Here is a 17,447-nt window from a genome sequence, read left to right as displayed (position 1 = left end):
TCACACAAAAACACACACACACACATCCACAGGCACATGCAAACAAATACACACAGGGATACAACCCATCATAAGGGCATGGGAATAAAAAGAGAATTAGCTCATATCTCCTTCATTCTGTACTCCTATTTATACGTATCTATTTTTGCTTGCTCTTGTCAGCTTCACATCCATGATGGCCCCACGATTTTTCCTTGCCTTTTTTATACATAGCAGTTCACCGCTGTGTGGTGGGCAGTTTTGTTTCTCTTCAACTTTTTGAGGTTCCATGCATTTATGTTCATGGTATTTTGTTCAGTTGTGTTTCAGATTGTAAATTCCCATGGCCAATTGAAACCCTAGTCAGAAATGATTACTAACACTGGCCTTCAGTCCATCAGCCCTCTAGATTTGGACAGGAATGGGCAGTCACTGAAGGTGCCTGAGGAGTGGGGAGATGTAGGGGAAAGAATATTTTAAAAAGATTTCTCTCCAGGCAGCAGAGAAAAGGTGGTGAGGGAGAAGAGGGGTGAGGGAGAGCATGGAGACAGGAAGGTGTGAGGGGAAGCCGACGCAGTAGTTGATTTGGGATGTGGTAAGGGCTTGGACCTGTGTGGTTAAAGTACGGAGAGGAATGGACAGCAGATATGTACAGAAGTGCTAGAGGTTGGTACAAGTAAAGAAATGCACTCTTGTCACAGAAGTGCCAAAGTGAGAATTGGAGAATCTGACTTGAGCAAAAGAAAAATCAATTGGGGATAGGCTGCAAGCTTGTCCTCTAGACTGTAAACTCCTTGTGGGCAGAGAACGTGTCTACCAATTCTGTTTTACTATAGTCTCTCAAGCGCTTAGCGCCCTGCACACAGACAGCACTCATGAATACCACTGATTGACTGATTGATAGCCCTCTGGGGGAGACATGACTTCAGAAGGGCTGGTCTGGCATATTATAAGAGGAAGCTAGCTCTAGGCTGGAGGAAAGACATCTGCAAGGGGCTGAAGATAGGAGAGAGAAGAAAGGATCAGAGTGAACCAGTTAGATTGAAAGAATAAAGAATAGGATCGAGGATTTGGCAGAAGAAGAGAACTTATGAAGTGCCTTAAAACCAATCGTAGGTGCTACTGCTTGATTTGGAGAGAAATGAGTAAACTTTCTAACAGTAGTTGGCCTGAAGTAAAATATTTTCAAGAATACCTTTGCTCCGGCCGCTTATTCCATTTGTTAAAATTTGTTTGGAAAGTAGGATAATTTTCCTGATAGGTCACTGAGGATTGCTATGCGGAAGCAACATTTGGAAGAAAACCTATTGAAACACGACTGAACTAGCATAAGTTAGTCCCCTCGTTGAGTTCAGTTAAGTTCAAGGGTAGGCTTCAGGTTAAAGCTGCTTTTCAGTTCGTTTATACATTTACACTTCAGATCTTCACAGCTTAGTCGATCCAAGATAGTGTGGGAATTAATGTGGTATTTGGGAGTTGAAAAGTATAGAATTCTCTAAACAAAAAACAGCTCGTGGTTTAGAATGAATAGATAATTCAATACACATACATATTACCCTTCTAAATTACTATTATGCTGTCTATGGGTCGCTTTAATAATTACATTATCTTCACAGAAGCTATCAGTTTGCAGTCATTTTAGATAATCTTATCAAAATTGATTGCGAGCATTTATGCTCCAAAATCCTTCCACTACTCGAATTAAATTTAATCAAATATAAAGTGACTCTAGATTTTCAAGTTCGACATAGAAACACCATTCTACTCAAACTTCACTTAACATAATCATAGAAGGAAAACAAAACCAACCAATTTGAATCAGTGTTCTCCAAATCCTTTCAGAATTTTAAAACCACAGCTCCTACAAGGAAGGGGAGAGGGCTTTCTTCAAGGAATAAATGCATTTCTGTTCTCTTTACTTACGATTCTGCTTTACCAAATCATCAGACTGATCACCATTGTAATTTCCACATAGTCCACAAGGTTTCCCTTTATGCTCTCCAGTCAGTTTGATGTAAAGGCCAGAGATTCCATCCCACGCTAACGAAAAACCAAAGGTAGTTTTCACCAAAATGTAGTCAGCTAATCTCTCGATAAAAACATATCCAATTGTTTGAGGTAACAGTAACCTGCAAAAATCAAACAAAAGCCATCATAGACACTTTTTAAATAGAACAAATGCTCGTAAAATGATACGACTTTCAAAGACCATTTGGTTCTCACAGGAGAAAGTCGTCTCCTTGCTAAATGATTTTTTTTTTTAAAAAGCTGCAAATACCTCCCTTTTTGTAACACACTGGGGGCGTTTGTTTAAAAGTGCTATAAAAACAGAAGAAGCTATTATTGTTATATTTTTTCTATGGAGGGGGTTTCCATATTATTATTATTATAATTATAATATTTATTATTTCTGATATTTGTTATAAGGTCCAGACTGTATGTTCATTGTGGGCAAGGAAAGTGTCTACCAAATCTTTTGTTGTCTTCCAAGTACTTAGTTTTGGAGGAGAGAATCCTTGCGTTTGCAGGACTCAGTCTGCATGTGAGACATTGAAAATTTACATGGCCCTAGGACAGTACTTCCTGTAAGATACTTCATGTCTCATTTTTAATATCTCACCTGATTCCTCTCTTTCTTACTTCCCGACCAGAAATGATTATTTCCTCTTGACTCGAAAAGAACAGGCTGACAGACCGATGACACGAGTACCCTGACTCTTGGCAGTCAGGATTGTTGTGAACCTTGAGATGGGAAAAGCAAATACAGAAAAATTAAAATACCTTTAACTTAGCTATTGAAAGAACAGGATTATGTTTTCACAGCACTCATTCAAGGAGGCCCCATAACAACATTCTTGTTTTAGTGTTCTGGATTGATAACACTGTTGAATTTTAATGCCCATTTCTTTCACTTCAAGATACCATTACAAAATTTATCTTAGTTTAAACAAGCCCCTCGCCTTGCAGCTCTCAATCTCTAAAGTATTTTAGCTGACTTGAATAGACTAGTTAAAGCCCATTGACGTTTAACATTAGGTAATGTAAGATTTATTTAGTATGCTAGCCCCAGGTGCCTTTTTGCTCATAGGATGTGAAAGACAACAATTTGAAAATGCATTATTTTGTATTTATTGAGCGCTTAGCGCCCGCAAAGCACTGCACTAAGTGCTTGGAAGAGTACAGCCTACAATAAACAGACACATTCCCTGTCCACAGTGAGCATATTATTTACATATGCAAACACCTATAGACAGTTTTTGATTATTGGTACATATCTATAATACTATTTATTTCTGAAACTGTATTTTTTGTGTTGCAATCAAGCAATGGTATTCACTGAGTGTTTACTGTAAACAAACATTTGCATTTTTTTTTCCTTTTTGAGAAACTACATGGTAGGGAAACAAGGGGTACTTTGTACCACCCACTTTGGAAGTTACAGGTTTAGAAGTGAGCAATATTCTCATTTTAAAACATGAAATCCATGTTTTCAAATGCTGCAGCCTCAAAAAGTGATTCTGTTAATTATTTATGTACTTTAATCGTAAGGGATGTTAAACCTTTTTGTAGCCAATAGAAAGATCTGAAATATGAAATTCAAATCCGTCACATCTTCATTATCCATTTCAAAGGCACTGCCTTTCTTTTTTTGGACTGTAATACACACTGTCGACAGTTCAACTGGCTGCAGTGTGGGAGTTTCTGGAGATAAAAGTCATATAAAGGCAGCTTCAACTCAAAGATTCATCATAGAAACAAGAAAAAAAATTCTAAACTTTGTTTTCCACTTAAAAAAGTATTGCTTTGGATTGGAATGTAATCCCTGAATAAAGTGAGATCAGGGTTCTTTAAATATGCAGAGACCTTCTGTGAGAACTTGGAGAAGAAATGATAATTGTGGTATTTGTTAATAATAATAAATAATGTTGGTGTTTGCTAAGCGCTTATTATGTGCAGAGCACTGTTCTAAGCGCCGGGGTAGATACAGGGTAATCAGGTTGTCCCAAGTGAGGTTCACAGTTAATCCCCATTTTACAGATGAGGTAACTGAGGCACAGAGAAGTGAAGTGACTTGCCCACAGTCACCCAGCTGACAAGTGGCAGAGCCGGGAGTCAAACTCATGACCTCTGAGTCCAAAGCCCAGGCTCTTTCCACTGAACCACGCTGCTTCCCCTTTGTTGGGCACTCACTATGTGCTAAGCCCTGGGGAAAATACCAAACAATTACATCATATACTGCCCCTGTCCCACTTGGGGCTCACAGTCAAAGCGGGAAGGAGAATGGAAGTTTAACTCCCCCGCCCCCCCCAGTTTACAGACCAGGAAACTGAAGTACAGAGTAGTCGAGTGACATCCCCAAGGTCACACAGCAGGTAAGTAGGGAAGCTGGGATTAGAACCCTGGTCTCCTGACTCCTTCCACTAGACCACACTGCTTTTCATTTTCAGGAAAATGTGTGTCTTTCCCGTCTGCTCAGACATCAAAAAATACCAGGCTCTGGCAAAATCAGCACAGCCGGGTGACAGGGTCTGAAAGGTGCAGAGTGGTGAGCACTTGATCTCATCAATTTTGCCAGGAGCCCAACTGCTCTGCTTCCTGTAAAAAACCTCCCACACAAACTTGGAAGATGTGGGAAAGGAGAAGTCTGTTATGGGAAGCAGAAAGCATCGTGCTTCACACATTTTTAACACAGATGCATTTTTTTCCCAGAGTAATCCTCCACTTCCTTCTTGCACATGTAACTTTCATACTTAAACTTCATTTTTAAATTAGTTTCTTTGTAAAAGTCGGAAGATTTGCCATATTCCATATAAGTTGCAGAGCATTGCTATTAGTATTATGACATTGTTAAACATGTACTAAGGGTCAAGCACTGTTCTAAGTCCGGGGGCAAATACAAGTTAATCAGATTGGAAATAATCGCTGTCCCGCATGGGGATCACAGCCTCAGTAGGAGGGAGAACAGGCACTGAATCCCCATTTTACAGATGAGGAAACTGAGACAAAGAAAAGCTAAGTGACTTGCCCAAGGTCACACAGCAGACAGGTGGCAGACCCAGGTTTAAGACCTAGGTCCTCTGACTCCCGGTCCCGTGATTCTTTCCACTAGGTCACACTGCTTCTCATGTTATCACCCGAAACTTTAAAATCCGTCATCTTTCACTTACCCACACAGTGTACTGAGGTTCCAAATGGCCGCAGTCCTTTGCAAAAATGTAGGAACACTTTCCTGGGAAGTAGTAGTAGATGCCATCAAACGTTTCAAAGTGGTACTGACCCCAGGTTTTGCAAATTCCATCTCTGTCCTTCCCCATGTTAGGTACTAGAAGGAATGTAGAAAAATGGAAGGGTGAGAAGCAGCGTGGCTCAGTGGAAAGAGCCCGGGCTTGGGAGTCAGAGGTCATGGGTTTGAATCCCGGCTCTGCCACTTGTTAGCTGTGTGACTGTGGGCAAGTCACTTCACTTCTCTGTGCCTCAGTGACCTCATCTGTAAAATGGGGATTAACTGTGAGCCCCATGTGGGACAACCTGATTACGCTGTATCTCCCCCAGCACTTAGAACAGTGCTCTGCACATAGTAAGGGCTTGACGAATACCAACATTATTATTATCATAAATTTCTTTTAAGTAAAAAGACCGTGTAACTTGAAGCACAGAGAACAGTTTGCCGCACCTCAAATTTTACACCTCATTCTACACAAGACTTTGCGTAGAATATTGGGGATTATTTTATAACTGATGAGCCCTAATCACCCAGGGCAGAACATAGTTCTCTAGATTGTAAGCTCATTTTGGGCAGGGAACATGGCCACTAATTCTGTTGTACTCTCCCAGCATTTAGTACAGTTCTCCATATAGTAAGTGCACAGTCCCTGTCCCGCACTGGACTCACAGTCTTAATCTCCATTTTACAGATGAGGTAACTGAGGCACAGAGAAGTTAAGTGACTGGACCACACTCACACACAGCAGATGAGTGGCAGAGTCAGATTTAGAACCCAGGTCCTCCTGACTCCGTGGCCCGTCTTCTATCCCGTAGGCCACGCTGTTTCTCCCAAGTTGCAATTATGGGCCTTTCGATTACTGAATTGTCACGTTTATCCTAGTGTCCTAGTGCATCCAAAGCACCCGCAAGTAATTCATTCGTTGGTTCAGTCAGTGGCATCTATTGAGAACTTACTGTGTACTGAGCACTTAGGAGAGTACAGTAATGATGTGTTAGGAATCACTACCACAGAAGATAAAAGATGAAAAAAAGAAAATGTCTCAGTGCTTGTGCTTTGGCACTTTCTAAAGTGGAAAAAAAGTTAAATAATTAAGGCAGGCTAGTGATTTTACCCAAAGATATTTATTCATGTGTACATTGCTTTGAAATTACTTAGCTGAAATTGTAAGCTCTCCAATAAGTATTCAGTACGCTTGCCACACAGTTCTCAGGATAAATGCTCACCCATCTATTTCGCTGGATTGTCCTAAACTTACCAATTTGGCACCTTTTCCCCGAGGCCTGAAATGTCTGGCAGTCACATGTACCTTTCCGGGAACAAATGGCTCCATTAAGGCATCCTCCAGAGCAAGAACCTGCAAGATAGAAGTAGTCTTCTGGAATTTCTCAGTCCTTATAGGAAAGATAGAGCAAGGCCTTTGTTAGGATTCCCACCCAATCTGAACCTCATTTACCACACCTCAGTGACTTAATAGTTCATCCATAATGCTCCCCAATGTTTCACTGTAGCATTCTATTTGGGCTCCAGAGGGGGAAGAGAGATATATAAATCTCACGCAAGCAGAGCAAAGGTTAGCCTCCTCCATGCAACTGAAAGGTTAAGTTCCCATATGAGGAATCCAAACCCCCGTTGACACGAACCAGAAACGCACAAGCCTCAGACTTTGCCGTGACAAAAATCTGGCAGACGTTGCACGCAAACTCACCTCCTCCACACTGGCAAGTGCTATAAGGAAGGAAATCCTCAATCTATCACTCGGACGAATCAGGGTGATAAACGATTTTTGCCGTGGCCCCAGGGGTGGCAACTCTATGGGGGCAGTAGAGATCACTGCCCTTCTAAAACTGGATTTGTGGGGAGTGGGAGGAATTCGCATGGCCCCCCGCTGCTTTGGGGGCAACCCACCCAGACCGCACACTTCGCTCCTGTAATGCTAACCTTCTCACTGTACCTCAAACTTGTCTACTTCATCTCTTGCCCACATCCTGCCTCTGGCCTGGAAAGCCCTCCTTCCTCATATGAGACAGACGATGACTCTCCCCCACTTCAAAGCCTTCCTGAAGGCACATCTCCTCCGAGAGACCTTTCTTGACTAAGCCCTCCTGTCCTTTCTTCAGCTCCCGTCTTTCATTCATTCAATAGTATTTATTGAGAGCTTATATGTGCAGAGCACTGTACTAAGCGCTTGGAATGTACAAATGGGTAACAGAGACAGTCCCTGCCCTTTGACGGGATTACAGTCCAGTCGGGGGAGACAGACAGACAAGAACAATGGCAATAAATAGAATCGAGGGGAAGAACATCTCAGTAAAACAATAGCAAATAAATAGAATCAGGGTGATGTACATCTCATTAACAAAATAAATAGGGTAATGAAGATATATACAGTTGAGCGCACGAGTACAGTGCTGAGGGGGTGGGATGGGAGGGGGGAGGAGCAGAGGGAGAGGGGGGAGAAGAGGGTTTAGCTGTGGAGAGGTGAAGGTGGGGGGCGTCCTTTATTCACCATTCCCCCAGCCCCACAACACTTATTTACAAATCTGTAATTTATTTATTTATGTTAATGTCTGTATCCCCCCCCCCAATCTGTATCCTCACTGTGCGCATTGCATGGGTCACGTAATATTTTACTCTCCCAAATGCTTAATACAGTTCTCTGCACACAGTACGCGCTCAATAAATACAATTGACTGACTGTGTCCTATCTCCATATCTTGCATTAACCCTAATGCTCAGTTCGGTGCTTGGCACATAGTAAGCATTTAAAAAATATTATTGTTATTATTATCGCTATCATCATCATCTTCACAGGAAGACCCACGGAAGCACGGGATGACTGACAGTTTCCCTCTCAAGCGGTACAAGAGTAGAAGCCCGCTGCATTTTCTCAGTCTGTGCCTGATTGAAAGTGGAGATTGGCAGGGAGATGATGAGGATCGACAAAGGTGTGATGTCTTAGGCCAACGGGGTGAGGGAGAAGGAGGAGAATCCCTTGCTGGAATGGCCCCACTCTACCCGGGTACAAGGGGCAATGAATGTCCCTAAGCTCATTCTGAGGGGAGGTTTGTAGGCACTGGTTTTCTGATAACCTGGCAGACGTGAGAAGCAGTGTGGCCTAGTGGATAGAGCATGGGCCTGGTAGTCAGAAGGACCTGGTTCTAATCCCGGCTCTACCACTTGTCTGCTGTGTTGGTATTTGTTAAGCGCTTACTATGTGCAGAGCACTGTTCTAAGCGCTGGGGTAGACACAAGAGAATCAGGTTGTCCCTCGTGGGGCTCACACTCTTAATCCCCAATTTACAGATGAGGTAACTGAGGCACAGAGAGGTGAAGTGACTTGCCCAAAGTCACACAGCTAACAAGTGGCAGAGCTGGGATTCGAACCCATAATCTCTGACTCCAAAGCCCATGCTCTTTCCACTGAGCCACGCTGCTTCTCTAGGTCACGCTGTGTGACCTTAGGCAAGTCACTTCACTTCTCTGGGCCACAGTTACCTTGTCTGTAAAATGGGGATTAAGAGTAAGAGCCCCATTTGGGACAGGGACTGCATCCAACTTGATTAACTTGTATCTACCTTAATGCTTAGAAGAGTGTCTTGCACATAGTAAGTGCTTAATAAATACCATAATTATTATCATGTCCTTTTCTCATTCTTTGAAATGGACGCAAAAGCGCTACCCCAATCAGATCTGAACTGCTACACCTGGCTCACACTATGATGGGGTGGGATCATCAGATATCAAATATCGCCAGCAAGTATTCACTGAGGGCCTTCTGAGAGTCCAACACCCAGCTCACGTTTCCCATCTCAGTTCTCCCTTGTGTAAAATGGAGCAAATCTCTGTTATCACAGACTCGATCCCTTTAATCCCTCACTCTCATCTATGAACATTAATCTGTGACCTTCGGATATTTGATAGTCACCCCATTCATTCATTCATTCAATAGTATTTATTGAGCGCTTACTATGTGCAGAGTACTGTACTAAGCGCTTGGAATGAACAAGTCGGCAACAGATAGAGACAGTCCCTGCCGTTTGACGGGCTTACGGTCTAATCTGGGGGAGACGGGCAGACGAGAACAGTGGTAATAAATAGAGTCGAGGGGAAGAACATCTCGTAAAAACAATGGCAACTAAATAGAATCAGGACTAAATAGACCCCAGCCCAACCCCACAACACTTCTGTTCATATCTTAAAATTTCCTGTAATAAATTACTTACTTATTCAGCCCTCCCCCTCTAGACTGCAAGTTCATCCAGGGCAGCCAACGTGCCTGCTAAGTTTGTTGCATTGCGCTCTCCCAAGCGCTTAGTACAGTGCTCTGCCCAGAGTAAGCACTTAATAAATACGAGTGATTGATTGATTGATTTAATCCCTCCTGTTGGCTTGTTGGAAGAGAAAAAGACCACTGACCTCCAGATCGACTCTTAGCTGCAATAAAGGATTCATGAAAATCTGATCTTGGAGATGGGGCTTCAAGCTAGAAAAAAGAGGCAAAAAAAAGCAATTAAACCTCAACACCCCACACATTCATCGATAGCCCAAGCAGGATGTGAAGACACGGTACATTTCCTCCTTTGAGAGAGTTCAGTTAGTCCGCGATTTCCACTGAGTCCTTCCTTCATATCACCCTTTTCCCTTCTTCTCCCTACCACAGATTCCTTTGCCTTTCCAGCCAAGGGAAAAAACCCAGAAATCCAATGTTCACTTCTATCCAGGGTCCCTCCCCCTTTCCTTTTTTCTTTTCTTCAGGTATTGGTTGAGCATTTACTAAGTGCCAGGCACAATGCTGATTGCTGGGGTAGATGCAAGCTAAAGTTGGACCCAGTCTACGACCCACACGGGGATCACAGTATTAATCCCCATTTTACGGATGAGATAACTGAGGCACAGAGAAGCTAAGTGACTTGCCCAAGGTCACACAGCAAAGTGGCAGAGCTGGGATTAAAACCCAAGTCCTTCTGACATTCAGGCTTGTGCACTATTCATTAGACCACACTGCTTGCTCTTATCTTTACCATTCCATCTCCTGGACACTTGGCCATAATGTGTGCCCTTGAACCTAGAGGCGAAGGAGAAGGAGAAATACGCAGAGTGAGCTGCTGGAATTGGATGAAACGGATGCCAGGGAGGCCATTCCAGGATGAATTATTTCCAAGCAAGTGCTTTCCTTTTCCTCTGACAGCAAGGTCAGCTTGGTTCCAGTGTGTGCTGAGTGTGAAACAAAGTCAGATTTGGGCAAGTCACTTAACTTTTCTGTGCCTCAGTTCCCTCCTAGATAGAATGGGGATTAAGACTGTGTGCTCCATGTGGGACGTGAACTGTGTCCAATCTGAATGGCTTGTATCTACCCCAGAGCTTAGTACAGTGCCTGGCACATAGTAAGCACTTAAGAAATACCATAAAAAGTTAATAAAAACCATTGATCGCCCCACTCCACAGCACTCATGTATATATGTATAGATCTATAATTCTATTTATTTATATTGATGCCTTTTAACTTATGATGTCTGTCTCCCTGCCCCCGCCCACAAGAGTGTGAGCCTATTGTGGGCAGGGATTTTTTCTCTTTATTGCTGAACTGTACTTTCTAAACTCTTAGTAAAGTGCTCTTCACACAGTAAGCGCTCAATAAAGATGATTGAATGAATGAATGAAGAAATATTGGAATGCTGGAGAGCCTTAAGTCTATAACCTGTGGAGGAAGGGGAGCACTCCGGACCTACCCCTCTAGACTGTAAGCTCATTGTGAGGGAATTTGTCTGTTTATTGTTATACTGTACTCTCCCAAGCACTTAATACAGTGCTCTACACAAGTAAGCTCTCAATAAATACAATTGAATAAATGAACAATAGTTGATATATCCCTTCTTTGCCCTTGGCCAAGGACTGTTTCCAACTTGCCTGTGTTAGATTCTTCTTGTCAGGATTTCCATCCTCTCCTTCCGAGACTGTGAGCCCCTTGTGGGGCAAAGACGATGTCTGAATTAGTTATTTGGTATTCAATTTAGGATTTAGTTCATGGGCCTAAATGTGGGCAGCAATGAGGATGTGGCCAGAGCTGACTGCGCATTTTTTTCAGACTGTTGTTTCAGTTGATTAGTGAAGGTTAGTAGGAATTTAAGTTTGAAAAAGCAGTCCTGAAATTACCGTCACCGCCGCTTACTCCTTCTCTTATATGAGTTTTCTTCATGTAAAAAAGGGCCTCCCTCTCTTTATCTTTCTCCCTACTCTCCTTCTCCTACTTTCCTTTCTCCTCCTCTTCCTCCTCCTCCTCTTTTTTCTTCCTCCTGCCTTCTCCTCTTCTTCCCTGCCTTAGTATTACCATTTCCATCCTCGTCCACAAAGACAGCATTGTTCTAGGAGCCACAAAGTCCCGATTGCCGAATGGAGTATGTCTCTGCCTTTTTCTGCCTGAAGCATAACCTACCTGGGCTGCTAGGAGATCTCTTTTCTGTCGAATTGCACCGAACCCATTCCTGGAGGAAAACAAAAGGATCTTGTATAATTACAAGTCTCCAGGCAACCTGAATGAGTAACTCCCAAGGGAGAGCTGGTGTTTTTTCTACTGATTTCCATCATTTTATGAAAGAGGTCTTTCTTGGGTTAACATTTTAAAGGTGCCCTTTTTCGAAGAGAGAGAAGTAGTCTCCATTTACAGAATTCGAGAAGGCTCACAGATCTTTCAGATCCCCAATATAAACTGTCTGTTCAGGGAGAAACGTGTTCCTTTCTAGGGAGGAATAAACAAATTAGTATGACACTAAAGGATCATCGTTCAGACTGTTGCACACACATTCCAGTGACTCTGGGGAAATTAATTCATGGGGACATCATTTGCTTACTCACATCCTCAATTATTGAAGTTTTTCTTAACTTTTGATATAATCAAATTCATAGCATTATTATTCAGTAATGATGAAATAAAATTTGGAATTAAGACTATCTACACTGCATAGAAATCTCGCTTTTTTTAAACAGGCCAATTTACATTGCATCTAAAGGATAGCCTGCAAATTTGATTTACTATTCATTGCCAGGAACATGTTTTCCTTTCAACAGTATTAACATTCATTTTTTTCTCCTATGGCTTATACAAATTTTTTAAAAAATGGATCTAGCAGTGAATTAAATTTTATTATTATTTAAATTCCTTAACTTGCATAAAATAAATAATAATAATAATGATATTTGTTAAGCACTTATTGTGTGCCAAACACTGAAGTACTGTTAGATTAGATTAGCTGTGAATACCTATAATTTAATGTTTCACTGTATATTTCTTTACATTTTCACCAAGCTGTTAATATATATGAAACAATAATGATGGTGAGAAAAAAAGCAGATGAACTTCATGCTTTAAAAACCTTTCACAGAAGCAAACAATTATTCAGTAAGATACTATCTACCTAATGTCTGCAGTCACTTGAGACTTAAGAATACTTCTTTTGTGGAGAAAGGTTTTTTTTTGTTTTACAAATGAGATGAAAGCCTATCAATTACTATTTCATGGGAAATACTGTCAAGAGTGCATCTCATTTAAATTCCTTTTGAAGAGTTCCACTGAGGAATTTTTCCCAGAAGATAATAATAAATATCAATACCCCATTTTATCTGGCCTACTCCAATTTGATTTGCCTCTATGCAGCAGTAAACAAATAAGCATACTCACCTTGGTGTTCTTGTCGAGAGAGAAGAGGCACAGATAGATCCTGTTAGGATGAAAATAATTCAAAATTAGGTTACACGTATTTCCTTAAACTTGAGGGAATTAATGGCTGTGGTATTTAAAAACTCCAGAGCAGATTGGTTCTGGGAGATGTTTTAGTTTGGACTTGTACTTCTCTTATTCAGCTAGGAGATATCAACCTTCCAGATATGGGTAACTTTCCTGAAAAGACTGAAATAATGAGTGGTAGATAATTATGGCATCACCTCCACACATTGTTAAGAAAAAAAAAAAAGACTGCTATCTTCCTGCTGCAGTTAAGTCAGTAACACATCAAGATGCAGTGGACCTCCTGGATAGACTCACAAAGTGACTTCTTACCTTATGGTTCTTCAAATGTTTCATGCAATCGTAATTATTGAGAGTTACAATAAGCACTGTACTAAGATCTTGGAAAATACAATTCGGCAGCCAATAGAGACAATCCCTACCCAACAGTGGGCTCACAGTTTAGAAGGGGGGAGACAGACAACAAAACAAGTAGAAAGGCATCAATATAAATAAAAAGAATACAGATATGTACACATCATTAATAAAATAAATAGAATGACGACAGCATTTGTTAAGCACTTACTATGTGCCAAGCACAGTTCTAAGCACTGAATCTTTTTAGAGGAGTATTGCACACAGTAAGCACTCAACAAATACCACTGATGATCTGCTTTGCAGGCTAAATTCTCGCAGCAGTTTTCTTAAAAGTTTAGCAGGTCAAGCACATGCCCACATGTTTTCCCTTAGAAGCATTATTTTTGGAAAAGAAACAACAGTGACAGTAGCATTTCAGGAGTCCCCAAAATTATTTTGAAAAGCTTTGCAGAAGCATAAAAATTAAATATTCAATTGTCTGATGTTGATTCAGGAATTAGAATTTATGAAGTTACAACTATTTTATTTGACTACACATCTATTAAGAGAAAGCTTGTAATTATATATATATATACCTTGTAAATCTTGATATATATGTATAATATACATTATACATATATGTCAGGAAATACACATGGGTTAATAAGAGCATAGAGAAAGCATCAAATCACACTGCCAACTACTAATTTGGAACTCCCCTTGAATATCAAATGTAGTCTGTATAAATCAATCAGCATTATTCATTATTAAGGTTTCTAGAAATTTTTTCTACCTTACACTTAATTGAAATGATCGCATTAATTTAAATTGACCTTATATTAACAAAAACTTAATTCAGTGAACATGACACAACAAACATAAACTACATTTCACATCTATGATCTTACCTTGCAAGGAAAAGAGCAGTATATAAACCAAGAAAAAAGTCCAGAGTATCATTAAAATGAGTTTGCCTATAATGTTCATTTCAGTATAGCTTCTTAAGATGAAATGTATCCCAATTGATGATCTTTTCTACGATGACATCTTAGAGGTACATGTCTCTGTAGTGTGCTTAAGATTTCATAAAAACTGATCAGAAATAACGGAGGGCTGAATGAAATGGAAAGATATCCCAGCCGTCCTATTTGCAAACTGCTTCTGAATCTTTAGAGAAGTTGGTATGCCACTTCACTGGCTAGGAATCTCTCATTAGTAATGCATGGTAATGTCTTACCTGAGCCTGTATTAGTTACACCCACTACACCTGCAAATCCCACTCCTTTTGTGGATTGAATTACCCTTTTATAACATCCGCAGATGTAGCAGAGAAAAATAATGAGGTTGTGCCATGGTGGTTTAAGAGCGGGACACAGAGTCCAAGCCAAAACCCTATTCTATATAGGTTTAATAACTTGCTTTATTTGGGGAACCGTTCACTTTTCAAAGAAGACAATGAAAACTAAGAACTGAATGCTCCAAACACTTTCTGGGACCTCTGGAATATTTGATTTTGCTCGAAAATGTTGGTTAAGAAATGAGTTAACAGTGGAGTGGAGGCCTTAAGGCGAGTTGGTTATAAATATTTAGAAGTTTCTTCTCAAAGTTGTGTGAAACTTAATGAAGTTTCCTAGAAATAGAGACCCAAAAGCAGCTTCAACGAGTCATTCTTTTGGCCAGATTTGCTCGGTTGTCTATCGTGTTTTAAAAAATGTGTGAGATTGTCATTGTTTTTTTATTTTGTGGGACTGAAGATCCAGTCTCATCACTGCCAAGGAATACCAGCTTTTAGGTCTCAAGGCTTCATGGCAACTTTTGTCATCTTTCATATGTACGTACGTATGTATGAATGTGCACAATCATTTTGTATGCCCAATGTGACCAGGATCATAGATCTCATATTGGCCTTCTCAGCTGCACGCTCATTGATCTGTGAAATTCACCACCAGCAGTAAGCACAGCTCCATGCATACAAGTAGATTTCAGACCCAAATAATAGGGGTATTTGCTAAGCACTTACTATGAGAAAGCTCTGTATTAGATTACAAGCACTTATCTTATCCCACCTTGATTACTCTATCAGCCTCCTTGCTGATCTCCCTGTCTCCTGGCTCTCCCCACTCCAGTCCATACTTCTCTGTTACCCTTATCATTTTTCTAAAAAAACATTCCCCCTCTAGTCCCTAAGTTCCTTATGGGAAGAGAACATGCCTGCTATTTCTGTTGTATGGTACTCTCCCAAATGCTTAGTAAAGTGCTCTACACACAGGAAGCACTCAATAAATTTGATTGATTGAGTGAACGTTCAGTCCGTTTCCCTACTCCTTGAGAATCTCCACTGGTTGTCCATAACAATATTAATAATAATGGTATTTGTTAAGCGCTTACCACGTGCCAAGCATTGGGATAGATACAAGGTAATGAGGTTGTCCCACATGGGGCTCACAGTCTTAATCCCCATTTTAAGATGATATAACCGAGGCACAGAGAAGTTAAGTGACTTGCCCAAAGTCACACAGCTAAGTGGCAGAGCTGGGATTAGAACCCACGACTTCTGACTCCCAAGCTCAAGCTCTTTCCACTAAGCCACACTGCTTCTCTACTACGCCACGCCACCCATCCCAGCATCAAACAGAAACTCCTTACTATCGGTTTTAAAGCATTCAGTCTCCTTGCTCCCTCCTACCTCACCTCACTGTTCCCCTACTCCAACCCAGCCCACACATTTTGCTCTTCTAGTGCCAACCTACTCACTATACCCCAGTCTTGTCTATCTCTTTGCCGGCCTCTAGCCCACATCCAGCTTTTGGCCTGGAACGTCCTCCCTCTTCACATCCAACAATGACTCTCCTCACCTTCAAAGCTTTATTGGAGGCACAGCTCCTCCTCCAAGAGGGCTTCCCTGACTAAGCCTTCGTTTCCTCTCCTCCCACTCTCTTCTTCATCACCCTTGCACTGGATTTGCATCCTTTTTTCACCCCTCCCGCAGCCCTACAGCACTTACATACATATCCGTAATTTCTAATAATGTCTGTCTCCCTTTCTAGACTGTAAGCCCGTTGTGGGAAGGGAATGTGCCTGCCAACTCTGTTGTACTGTACTCTCCCAAGTGCTTAGTACAGTCCTCTGCACATAGTAAGCACTCGATAGATATAATTGATTAAATGATTGATATATACATATAAAACAATCAGGTCCCAGATTAGGCTCACATTCTAAATTGGAGAGAGAACAGGTATTGAATCACCATTTTGCAGGTGAGGGAACTGAGGCCCAAAGAACCTGATTGACTCACCCAAGGTTATACAACAGGTAAATGGCAGATCTGGGAGTGGAACCCAGATCTTTTGACTCCGGGCTCTTTCCACTAAGCCACTCTGTTTCCCTCGTACAGCAGCTGGGATCTTGGCAGCATGTTGGATACAGTAGAGTGCTTTGCACACAGTACGTGCTCAGTAAATATGATTGAATGGATAAATACAGGGAAAGACCCGAGGGCAACACCAAGACCCTCATACTGTTTTTACAGACCAAACAGAGTATCTGACATCACCAGTCAATCCATCAATCAATGGTATTTACTGGGCACCTGTTGTGTGCAAAGCCCTGTATGAAGCACTTGAGAAAATACAATATAACAGAGTTGGTTGACACTTTCCCTGCTCACAATAAGCAAAGTGAACAGAGCACGGGCCTGGGAGTCAGAAGATCTGGGTTCCATTCCCAGTTTATGAGTTAGAACTCATCCTGGCTCCTCCACTCATCTCCTGTGTGACCTTGAGCTAGTCACTTCCCTTCTCTGAGCCTCAGTTACCTCATCTGTAAAATGGGGATTGAGACTGTGAGCCCCACGTGGAACTGGGATTGTGTCCAAGCCAATTTGTTTATATTCACCTCAGCACTTAGTACAATGCCTGGCACATAGCAAGCACCTAACAAATACCATCAATATAATTACTAATCCTGGCTCTGCCACATGTCAGCTATATGGCCTTCAGAGAGCCACTTCACTTCTCTATGCCTCAGTTACTTCATCTGCAAAATGAGGATTATGACTGCAAGCCTCATTTGAGACAGGGACTATGTCCAACCTGATTATCTTTTATCTACCCCAGTGCTTAGAACAGTGTTTGGCGCATAGTAAGCACTTAACAAATCCCACAA

Source organism: Ornithorhynchus anatinus, chromosome 14, assembly GCF_004115215.2.
Source record: "Ornithorhynchus anatinus isolate Pmale09 chromosome 14, mOrnAna1.pri.v4, whole genome shotgun sequence".
NCBI classification, from domain to species: domain Eukaryota; kingdom Metazoa; phylum Chordata; class Mammalia; order Monotremata; family Ornithorhynchidae; genus Ornithorhynchus; species Ornithorhynchus anatinus.
The sequence above is the reverse complement of the archived record's forward strand: the minus strand, read 5'-3'. Positions refer to the sequence as shown.